The sequence below is a fragment of the Marmota marmota genome, unplaced genomic scaffold (genome assembly GCF_001458135.2).
Source record: "Marmota marmota marmota unplaced genomic scaffold, marMar, whole genome shotgun sequence".
NCBI classification, from domain to species: domain Eukaryota; kingdom Metazoa; phylum Chordata; class Mammalia; order Rodentia; family Sciuridae; genus Marmota; species Marmota marmota.
In genome coordinates, this window is record NW_026000016.1 from 3,983,188 (window position 1) to 3,992,718 (window position 9,531).

Genomic DNA, 9,531 nt, shown 5'->3' on the forward strand with positions numbered 1-9,531 from the left:
ATGTTTGGGATTTTTCTGGAGATCCTTTTGATCCCCCTGGGCTGTGGGCGACGGCGGTGCCAGCAGCGGCAACAGCTGCAGCAGCTGCCGCCGCCGCCTCTTCGCTCGGCCGGGTCAAGCTTGCGGCAGGGCGGGCAGGCAGGCACTTAAGGCCCTGCGCGGGCCCGCGGCGGCTGCAGCCTGGAACCAAGGGGCACTTAACTCTTCCGCCCAGGAAATCTGCTCTCTTGCCTTCCTCCTCAACCCAGGCTCTCCTTTCTCCCCTACCCACCCCGCCCCCATCCGGCCCTCTCCCGTGGCGCGCCCCGCCACCCCGCTTACACGCTCACGGGGGCCCCCCCTCACTCAGTCACGGTCCCCCTTGCGCACACACGGTCATCTCCCTGCAAAATTTATCCTGCGATCGCCACTCCTGCGGCAGTGTTCCGAGGACTGTAACCTTGAACTTTCCCAATGCGGTGACACATTCTCTTTTTCCCTGCCGCTCGCCCTCCTGCGTCCCCCTCCCCGCCCTTTTTTTTAAAAGCATTTCATCATCAACCACCACCCCAATCCAACCCACACCGAACTTTCGCTCACCCCCAACCCCCCAACAACAGCAGCAACAACAACTGCAAAACAGGAAACGAATCCCGAAACCCAGGCAAAAAGCAGCTGACACCGGAGGCATAGGCACAGCGAGCAAGGCCAGCGCGCTCCGACTGCCAAAGGGTTAAAAGTGTACACTGGATTTCACCCCGGGAAATGTAGCACGCCACGCGAATTTGAATCTTTCCCTATTTAAGGAGGACTGGGTTTGTTGTGAAGTCGTGGTAATCCAGCGCAGAGTATGGTCCTGATCAATCGCATCTCGGGGCTCAGATGACTGTAAAATGAATAGATGAAATTCTACCTTCTCGAAGATTTTCTTGGTCATCGCTGGGAAAGAGTGTTTGAAGGCGAAGTCATGATGAATTCTTCAATCTGTCTCAGGATGAATTTCACTCATTCATCGAGGCACTTCTTCCACATATCCACGCAATCGCCTATACTTGGTTCAACCTGAAGGTTGGAAAACCCAAGTGCTTTAAAAAGCATGAGAAGCAAATGTCAAAGGATGAAGAAAGAGCAGACAAAGATGAGCTTCTCAGTGAAACGCCTGAAATCAGCAGAAGTGGGCATCCAGGCTCCCAGCCAAACTACTCAAAGATATTTGCCAGGAGTACCAGGAGGACTCTGTGCTCACCTTGATTGGCAAGAAGCACCATGCTGTGTTTTATCCAATCCCTGACTAGAAAGGGTAAGATTAGAAGAATCCACATCCTGGGACAGGCAGACAAAGTCTGGCATCTGGCTCCAGACATGGTGATCCTGTTCAAAGTCATCCCTTTGGAAAGTACTAATGGAGAGCAGCTCATGAAATCCCCACATTGCACAAACCCAGCACTTTGTGTCCAGCCACATCATATCACAGTATCAGTTAAGAAGCTTGATTTATTTTTGGCATACTACGTGCAGGAGCAAGGTAGGAGCAGATCATTCTTTCTTCTAGCATGACAGTCCACAAACCTGGCTTAGGGAATATCTGGCTTGAGTTAGATGGTCCTCGAGGCCCTTAGATGTCCTCTGCCCTCTCTAGGTACAGTGTTGTGCCCTCTTCCATTCACATGTCCACTGTCATATGTCAGTCATGTAAATAGACACGGAGCTTTCACACCTGGCTAGACTTGGGTATTTAAAGAAAGACCACAAAGACTGCTTTTTTTTTTTTCCCCCTCATGAGTACACACAGAGTAGTCTACAACATCTAGTTCATCACACTTTACTTTCTGTGCTAGGCTATGTCTCTTGTATCTAGTCATCTTTTCCCAATTTGGAATATAACGTTATTTATGAATAGTGAAGCTTCTATTTAGTAATCTTTGTGTTAACCTCATAACTAACAAGCTTAGTGAACTTTTTTCAGGAATCTAGTGCTATTGGAACCAAAAATAGGATTAACATTTACTATTGTAAAATGTATAAGATAGCCACTATCAAAGCATAATCTTAGGTAGAACTAGATTTATTTGATTTTAATATTTCTATCAACACCTACTTTTAATTGTGCAATATGCGCTATGGATGTAATGGAATAATATTTTTTGTGTACGTGTATAATATTTTCCCAGAGTGACTTTAGAACCCTTTATAGTGTTAGTTTACTTGAATTTAAATTCATAAAACTTACCAAGGAGAGAGTTGAAGCTTTCCTTACGGAACATTATAGACAAAAACAGAAAGTGGGCTCCACGCCCAGTGGACCAGGCTGTGGCTGTGAGGTAACTGTTGCAGCCAGCAGGAGCTGGGAGGTGACACCCAGTCTCCAGTCCCGAGAGGTGCCCGAAGGAAAAGGAGGCGGCGGCTGTAGGGGTCCGGGGAGAAGCTCCTGATGCACCTCTGCTCAGCCAGAGTGTCCTGGCTGAGCGACAACAGCCCGCGCGGCGGAGACCCAGAGTGGCAGCAGCGGGCGCTGCCCTGACGCGCCCCGAACCGGGAAACAGGGGTCCTGGAGCGCCAGTGGCCGCTGCAGTCCCAGCGGAGTGCGCTGAGCCCAGGCTCCCTGCAGTCTTGGCCATAAGGAGGGACAAGGGAGACGCCAAGGCCATGATGTACCCACAGTCGCCAGACGGAGCCGGCTCGCCACTTGAGAGTCTGAGGAACGACTATGAGAAGAGCTGCGTGGGCCCGTTGCGGCAGGACACTCCGCGAGGCTTCTTCTTTCACCTCTGCAACGTGGAGCCACCGCTGGCTTACCTCCCACAGCCACGGCACGGCTCCCGCTTCTCCCAGGCGTGCCTCTCGCTGGGCGCCCTGGCCGCCTTTGTCTTCGCCCTGCTGCTTAGCGTGGAGCCCGGGAGTTGGGCTGCAGGGTCCGCCAGGCTGCGGACGCTGCTGAGTGTGTGCTCGCACAGCCTCAGCCCTCTCTTCAGCGTCGCCTGTGCCTTCTTCTTCCTGGCCTGCTTTCTGACGCGGACCTAGCGGGGCCTGGCCCTGGCCGGAGCGGCGGCTCCTGGTGGCAACTGGCGCTGCCCGCCTGCTGCTACCTGGGGACTTCTTGGTGTGGCAGTGGTGGTCTTGGCCTCGGGGGGAAGCGGCTGCTGCCCCGCACACGCCCCCGGCGGCGGCAGGTTGTTGGTGCTGAGCTGCATGTGGCTGCTGACGCTTGCTCACCCGGTGCGGCTCGGGCACAGCATCCTGGTGCTGCCCTTCGCCAGCTTGGTCTCGTGGATCTCCTTTGCCAGCCTCTGGGCGCTGCCCTCTGCCTTCAGGCCGCTGCTCTCCTGCCTGGTCCGGGCCGTCGGATGCCTGCTGGCCCTGGGTTGGATCACTTATTTCACCTCGGGGAAGCCGCTCATCATCCCTGGTTGTCCAGTACCACTGAAGAAAAAGTGCCCATGATCAGACCAGGGAGGAGGTCCAGATGCGCGTCGCTAGGAGAAATGGCAGCCGGTCACTATGGCAGTGGCAAAATGTTCAGGAGACCTTCGTTGCCTTGTATTTCAAGAGAATAGATGATTCGCTGGGATTGGGACTTGAAGCAGTGGTGTAAGCCTCATTACCAGAATTCCGGAGGTGGAAATGGAGTTGATCTTTCATTGCTAAATGAGGCTTGCAATATGGTGTCAGATCTTCTGAGTGACCCAAGCCTTCCTCCGCAAGTCATTTCTTCCCTACGAAGTATGAGTAGCTTGATGGGTGCATTCTCTGGGTCTTGTAGGCCGAAGATTAATCCTCTCACACCATTTCCTGGATTTTATCCCTACTCTGAAATAGAGAATCCAACCGAGAAAGGAGATCGAAAACTTCACAAGGTTAAAATACAATTTTATCCCTATTGATAACATTTAATGATATTTTCAGATTAAAATTCCTTCATTTGGGGGGGGGGATTGAACTCAGGGGCACTCAACCACTGAGCCATATCCCCAGCCTTATTTTGTGCTTTATTTAGAGATAGGGTCTCAAAGAGGTGCTTAGTGACTCTCTATTGCTGGGAGTAGCTTTGAACTCCTGATCCTCCAGTCTCACTCAGCCTCCTGACCCACTGGGATTATAGGTGCGTGTCATTGCACCTGGCTAAAACTCCTTCTTTTAAAGTTATATTACATACAATTTCCTTTTGAAATCTTTTACCTTTTATTGACCTGCATGGGACCTTATATGAGGTTTTATAAACTCAAATAAATTGTAGATGAATATTTAGGTCTTTTAAAAAAATAATATTGCTTTAATTAGGAGTTAGAGCTTGTATGGTGACAACTTTATATTATTATTGCTATTGTTAAGAAGTATGAACAATAAAAACATTTAGTTCTAGGCTTGTATAACAAACTAGCATTACTTTGTTGTACTCTTTAGAATCCAGAAATTGTTCTTATTGAACCCCAAACCATACATAATTCCAATATTCATTTTATGAATTATACAGTGTTACTTAAAAATAATTTTTATGAACCCTGTTTGTCCCTCACCCATTTAACCCACTGGAGATTGTGATAAACCAAGAGGCACTGATTTTTTCAATATTAGATTTGGAATTAATTTCTCTCTATCAGTACTACAAAATAGGATTTTTTTCCTTTAGGAAATAATATTACTATTCTAAATAGGTATATGTCATGCTTTTTCATTGTGCTTTTATTTGTTTTATTTGATTATTATTGGTATCTTCACCATTATCTAAAACCACAAAACATTTAGGGATTATCTTACTTCAGCTAATTTACCCTATAGGTAAGAAAATTCAGAGAGGATAAACTTAAAATTGGTTAATTTTGTCAATTCTAATATTGGAATATTGGAATAGAACTTAGAAAAATGTAAACATAGCTTTTGGAACAATTTTGATAAGATAATTTCACTTTGTCCGTATCTCAGCATTAGGGTTAGAAATGTTGAAAGGTTTAGTGAGCAGAATTAGAGCAAAAGGATTTGAAAATTATTGATCACTCTCTGGATCATGAGTAATTATGTGATTCTTTTATTTATTTATTTAGGTACCAGAGATTGAATCCAGGAGCTGTTAACCACTGTGCCACATCCCCTGCCCTTCCTTTTTTTTAATATTTATTTTTTATTTGTACACAATACCTTTATTTTGTTTGTTTATAAATTTATGTGGTGCTGAGGATTGAACACAAGGCCTCCTTACCGCTGAGCCCCAACACCAGCCCCAACAGCCCTTCTTAAAATTTTTTATTTTGAGATAGGGTCTCCCTAAGTTGCTTAGGGATAAATTCTTTAGGGCCTCACAGAGTTACTGAGGCTGGCTTTGAACTTGCAATCCTCTTTCCTCAGCCTCTGAAGCTGCTAGAATTGCAGGTGTGCACCACTGTTCCCAGCTGATTCTTTTATTTCTTAAGTTCATATAGTTGTGCTTGCATTAGTCAGAACTCTCTTAATTGCCGCAGTCCGGCTGCAGCAAACTAACGGGGGTGGGGGGGTGTGGGTGGTGACGAACAACTTGTGTACATTGATACAGCAGGAGTGGGAGCCCTTTATTGTAGGACAACAGAGGTATTTATACATTCCACACAGCTTATCTTAATTAACATAAACTAGATACATCAGTCAATCAATAAGAAATCTCCACACTTAATGGCTCCCTGGCCTTACTTCACAAACCACTCCCTCTGGCATTTTGCCAGGCGCCATCCAGACTTGTTTACAGACTCTAACTCTTAATGGTGACAATTATGTGACTTTATTTATTTATTTAGCATTCTACCTCATAAGAAAAAGGTTAATCACAACATCTAAAATGGATAGCAATCAATAAAATAATTCATTAATGTATTCTTGAGTTAGTCTTTGCATTATTGTGTTGCTCTTTCTTTGCATTTTCTATTGAAATTTGTTGCTCCTGATAGTACTTTTAAAAGTAATTCTTTAAAAACCTTAATCATAAAAATCATATTATAAGGCTGGGGTTGTGACTCAGTGGTAGAGTGTCTGCCTAGAATGTATGAGGCACAGGGTTTGATCCTCAGCACCATAAATAAATAAATAAATATATACATAAATAAAGGGATTGTGTCAATCTACAACAAATAAATAAATAAATAAATAAATAAATAAATAAACAAACAAACAAACAAATAAATAGAGGGTATGAACATTTAAAGTAAAAAAAATCATATTATAGCAGTATTATGTTTGTTACTATGTTTTCTATGTAGAAAAATTTATTGGTATACTGGAAACATTTTAAACACAATAATTAAGCAGGATGTATAAATGCAAAAAAAAAAAAAAAAAAAGAAAGTGGACTGGCTATAGTAGTTTAAAATAAATCCCCCAAAGAATGTAGAAACCGCGTACCATACCTATGTTTTTAAAATCTCGATAAAGAGTTATAAATGTTGCCTGCACAATTCCAGAGAGGTGATATTGTTTCTGTGTATTTTGGAGGTTAATGAAATATGTTTCCTTATTATTTTTATTTTTAAAGACATTTTCCTTAAGTAGGTGAGAATTTATTTTCTTCAAAACAGTGTGTTAAAATATAGATGCCTTTGCATTAACAATAGTTCATAGTAAAATGTCATTTAAAAAAGCAGCATACCAAAAGTGGCCTGAAATTTGAGCTGCCACAGATGGTGGGTCATTTCCGAATTTGGCCTGGTGGGAGGGAAAATGGCCTGCAGATAGCCAGGTGGCAGACAGTTATATGATGGTGTTACATAAATGCAGGTTTTAATATATTGCTGGGTCCATTATTATCATTTAAAAAAGTAAAATATAAAATTACTCTTTTGACTCAAAAATCTAGGTATTTACTAAGTGCTTTTTGCCCTGATATTTTCTTGATATAATTTTAGGAAATATGTTTAGATATTTAGATGTCATTTAGTCTGATTTTAAATAATAGTATTGGATATCACTCATTTGGAAATATTATGTTTTCTTTAAAAATACAGTATTGCATTTACAATTTCCATGCATTTAAGAACTAAAGTCTTAATAATGATGGTTTGGGGAAAACATATTTTCATCAAAATAAAATCTCATTAACACATGACACTTAATTTGATTGACAGCTGTCTAGGAGGTAACATTTTTTAAGGCAGGCTGTATATATGTGTTGGATTGACTATAAATGCATTGTAACTGTGTTGTGAAAATTAAGGCTGGAATTAAAGTTTTAAAAAGTGGGAAAAAGATTATATTATTTCTTTCTTAAATATTTTATGGAATTTATTGTCAAAACTATTTGAAATTTTCATATTTACTTTTTTATATTGATCTATTCACTATCCAACAAATTTTTTTTTGGAGCATGTACTTTGTATTAGGCATAGTTTTAAAGTCTTTGGTATTTTAGTGAACAAACTGGACAAAAGTTCCTCCATTCATGGTGCCTACATTCCAGTAGTGAAGAAAAATAGTAAATAAAACATAATAACAGGAAGTTATGTTGTGTGTTAAGAATAAATAAAAAAATAAAGCAGCATAAGGATGACCAGGAGATGGGAGGCAGGACAGGGTAGAGGAGAAGGGCAGGTTGAGACTGTAGATAGGATGGCCAGGGTAAGACTTACTGAGAAGGTGATAACTGGTATTAGACTTGAAGGAGTTGAAAGAGCAAACTGTGGATATCTGGAGAAAGAGCATTCCAAGCAGAGGAAACAAACAACCCAATGGGGGATCAGCTTGGCTTCATTTTAGAACAAGTAGGAAGGCACTTTGGTTCTTCCAAAGATTTAAGTGCAGGTTTATGAATGCAAGTATAATAGTTGTCAAGATGAATGTTAGAATTCTGTAATAAGATACTTTTATTTGTTGTTTTATGGTCTTTTTGTCTATCTTGGGAAAAAGCCCAATAGCTCCACATGTAATAAATTTAAAAAGATGAGTCTTCATTTTTAAAATGTAGCTTTGTAAGTAGCTTTTCAAAAATATGGCAAATACATATATCAAAGTATATTAAATATATGTTAAAATAATCCTTTGGCCTACATGATCATATAATTAGTAAATTAATTATGTTTTTAATTTTATGGGCCAGATAATTGTTTTTTATTCCATGAATGCTGAATGACTAGACAAAATATATGAACATTCAATTGTTATGTAGAATGCAATTTACTATAGTATTTAAGCAACTAGTTGTTCACTAACTGATATTTAGAAGTGTGTAATTTCTAAATTGAAGACTTCTAAATTGAAGAAAGTCAGTAGTTAGAATTTCTTTAACATATAATTTGGAAGAAATCATTTCAAATGGCTTCATTTAACCTACTTGTTGTGAGTTCTTTTAAATGGTATTTGACTAGGTGTATTCTGTTCCCAAAATGCCTGTGTTTTTTGTCACTGTATGACCATTGTTTTATAATATAGAGACACACTGCTTTGAGTATTTGTGTGATTGAACATTGTAGAGAAAATCACATTTTAGACACACTTTATAATTATAAGTGTCCAGATTTGTATATTTTTTTTTCTGATCACTTTAGAGTTAATTATTTCTTTTTTTAAACACTTTTATTTTATTTATTTATTTTTTATATGGTGCTGAGTATCATATCCATCTTCTCACATGTGTAAGGCAAGCGTTCTGCCATTGAGCTACAGACCCAGTCCAAGAACTGATTACTTCTTCACCTGGTCTACCATGGCACTTTATGCATATTTCCATGATCACCTTTCATTATATGCTTTAGCTACATAATTTCTAGCCTGTCTATAAGTTGCCTATCTTTGTATCCCTACAAGGTGCTGAAATACTGACATGGCTCCTGCAGCCTCACAGCCAGGTCTCTTGGTACCTCCGGAGAAGGAGCAGTGGAGCAGTGGAGTGGCCAAGTGGCAGACCTGGTAGGTTCCAGCACTGGTGGCAAGCAGGTGGATCCTACCATTCAGATGTGGCAGGACTGAGGTGCCTTGGGCCAGTGTCAAGGTGAGCTGGGGCAAGTCAATTTGTCACCCTCACAGCAGCCTGGCCTGCATACAATATGATCTTTATTTTATTTTGAATTTTTATATTCTTTTCAGTTCTCCCTAATCCTTATTTTTTCTCCCGTATTTTAAAAAGTGCTTTTTTGAAGAACCATATTTATTCATTTATTCAGCACTATAAATTTAATATCAACTCTCTATCAGGCACAGAGGTAGCCATTTTCAGACTTGAAAGTGAACATGATACATAAAAACTCTATTTTTAGAATTAATAGATAAACATTACTTATTTAGCTAATATTTACTGGTTGCCTATTATGTGCTAGCCATTATTGTGGAATTTGTGGATAAGTTAGTAAAAATAACAAAGTCTATGTCCCCATGTAGGTTACATTCTAATGGAAGAATACCAGAGTAAGGAGGTAAGATTTAACTATGAAGGTCAGTCAAAAAAGGCCTTCCTCAGGATATAAAATCAACACGCATAAATCAAAGGCATTCCTGTATATCAGCGACAAATCCTCTGAAATGGAAATGAGGACAACCACTCCATTCACAATATCTTCAAAAAAAATAAAATACTTGGGAATCAACCTAACAAAAGAGGTGAAA

The 9,531-nt window shown here is 40.9% G+C and overlaps 1 pseudogene; it reads left to right on the forward strand.

Annotated features, from left to right (window-relative positions):
- On the forward strand, positions 1 to 1,953 carry LOC107140235 (annotated as a pseudogene).
- Positions 1,954 to 9,531: the final 7,578 nt, after the last annotated feature.